Here is a 2,818-nt window from a genome sequence, read left to right on the forward strand (position 1 = left end):
TGGTAGGATGAAGGTGCAACTGTGTACCTCTGTGGACTGGCATCTGGATCAGGATGTGAATGGAGCCCCCCAGAATTGTTCGGCTGGCCTTGCAATGACAAAAAAAAGCCTATGACTGTTTTACTAATGGGCACCTACTATGCGCTAGGGATTTTTTGTGTACATTGTCTCTGATCTTCAAAAGAACTTCTATTCCATTGTAATATGGAGACTAAAACTCAGACAGGTTGATGTATTGACAGAATACACAGCATGTAAGTTGCAAGGCTGTTATTAACTCAGTTATGTTTATTTTACTAAAGGATCATGTCAGTTTCTGGTATTTAGTGTCGTTAATTGGGGGAGGGGAATCCAGTTGCTTTGCCCAACCCAACATATATTCTTTATTTTATTCATTCACTTAAAAAACATGGAACACTTTACGAATTTGTGTGTCATGCTTGCGCATGGGGCCATGCTGACGTTCTCTGTATCATTCCAGTTTTGGTATATGTGCTGCTGAAGTGAGCACCATATATTCTTTAAACCCATCCCTTCTGAAAGAAACTCATATAATGTTTTCTAAGCAAATCAATATCTATTGATTTAACAAAAGGTTTGATTTTTGGTTGATCAATGAGCAAAGCACACAAAATGGAGACTACCAGATTTCTATTTTTTGGTCATGATAATCCTGGCTGTTTTGTTTCAGGGAAGGCATTTGTTTTCTTGTTACACAGTATGTTGTGACCCTGCTGCCCAAACCTTAAAACCAAACATGTTGTCTGACATTGATTTTCATTCCCCTTTCAAGTGCCGGGGGCAAGTCTGACATACAGAGTTTGGACCCCAAAATGTTGTTTTTAGACACTGTGATGGTTAATGATAGGAAGGGCAAATACATTTAATCTCATATGAACTCAATTCAGGTGGTAATGGCTACCCAAGCTGCAGTGGTGAGGAGGATTCTGAAGCTGTTTCTAGGCTCAGCAGGAAAGATTGATCATTGACACCTGTCACAGAAGTGGCATGGTGGGAGTGAGAGACAATGTGAACCGGTTTGCGAGGATTGGAGGGCAAAGTATTTGAAAGAAATGATCAGAGAAGTCAGGGCCATAGAAATGGTAAGTTTATCCTGGAAACCAATTTTCATGGTTTGTGAATAGAATTGTGGAGACACAGAGGACATGAGGAAAGCAAAGGATATCTAAGTGAAGGCTGATGGGCTGATGGCAAGCCTCAGGGACCCGCAGAAGATTCTGTATGTTGAATGTATGGAATTACTGGAAATAGTAGAATTAAAGGTGTTGGTAATATGGAAGAGGTGAGTGGAGCAGAGCTCTGATCATCTCTGTTCTTTTGTTCTGGAAATTTCTCTGACCCTGAAAGACACCAAGTTAGGCCACTCCAGGACTAAAATACCGGACATATTTAACCTTTTCTGTTTTTCTGTGTTTTTGTTTTGCTTTGGCTTCGGCTATCCATACTACCAGAACTGATTGCTAGTTTTGATTATCATTTATTTTTTAGTACTGATATTTTTGGCTCCAAATCAGATTTTGTACAGAAAATTCTAATGTTATCAAAACCTTCTTTTTCCCAGTGTTATGTCTATGAAAGTATGAGACTTTGTTATAAGGGAGGAAGCTATTTTTAAAATTTTTTCTAGATGTCTAAATTCTGTAAGTGCAAAAATAGTAACAAGATTTTATTTGGTGTCACATGATATTTTTGCACCTTTAAATTTCAACCACTTGAATTGCTTAAATTTATTACTTTAGCAAATAATCAGACCATAATGTTCCAATTATTGTTAGTCCTTTACAAATATACCATATAAATGCCTGACATGTCTAACTGAAAAGTGCCTGAGGACAGCTGAACATGTGGTCTACAAATTCCCCTACCAGTTAAAACCCAGCCTGTCTCTCTAAGGACTGTAATTTGGGTTTTTTCAATGTGTGACACACATTTCATAATCATCAAAATGAGAAGGTATAGATGATGCTAAAACGACTTGTCTCCTCAATGAAAGAACAAATCCAACAGGTCTTTGGGGAGAAGAATAACCACTAAGAAAATTAAAATTTTACTTCAGCTTCAGGTTTGCTGACAACACATAGGTAACGTCTTGGCCTCTCTGCGACAACATGTATGAACAAAGAACGAAAGATCCGTTTTGGTGATTTACCGTGTGGTGTACACAGATGATTTTGACAGAGTACATTGGAGCACAAAAAGCGTAACTGGGCAAACAATAATATTTTTGAAGGGATAAAAGAGTATCACCTTAGATCAGTGTTTTTCGAGATACTTAGATTGAGACCCACTATAAGAAATGCATTTTACATCACAATGCAGAGAACATTAAGTTCTTAGGTATGTGGGCACATGCACACACACACACACACACACACACACACACACACACACACACACACACACACACACACACCCGAGACAAAAGCTTGCTTAAAAATACTTTTCCTTCACATTTTATCTATTCCATTTTTTAAAAGGAGCTGGTTGTGGTTGACCAACTGATTTCACAACTCCCTAATGGATTGTTATCTATATCCCTAGTGTGCAAAACAATTGGCGTAGGCGATCTGAGATCTTATTTTTCACTGACCAATTGTTTGGGCATCATACAGGTACAGTTTTTGTGTAACTGTTGATTTGAATCTCAGTATGATTATGTCAAGTGATTCCGAATGAGAGTTCCAGGGAGTGGGAAGAAATAAGAAATCTGAGTTCAGATTTTGACTTCAACACTTGCCTCTTGTGCACAGCTTGCTGAGAGACAGATTCATGTTTAGCTAAGAACAAAGATTTTGCA

The 2,818-nt window shown here is 38.2% G+C and overlaps 1 non-coding gene across 1 annotated transcript; it reads right to left on the bottom strand.

Moving 5' to 3' along the window:
- Positions 1 to 403: 403 nt before the first annotated feature.
- Positions 404 to 511, bottom strand: LOC140848109 (U6 spliceosomal RNA). The gene has a single exon (XR_012128658.1). It is a non-coding gene; the product is annotated as a U6 spliceosomal RNA (small nuclear RNA).
- Positions 512 to 2,818: the final 2,307 nt, after the last annotated feature.

The sequence above is a fragment of the Manis javanica genome, chromosome 2, assembly GCF_040802235.1.
Source record: "Manis javanica isolate MJ-LG chromosome 2, MJ_LKY, whole genome shotgun sequence".
NCBI lineage: Eukaryota > Metazoa > Chordata > Mammalia > Pholidota > Manidae > Manis > Manis javanica.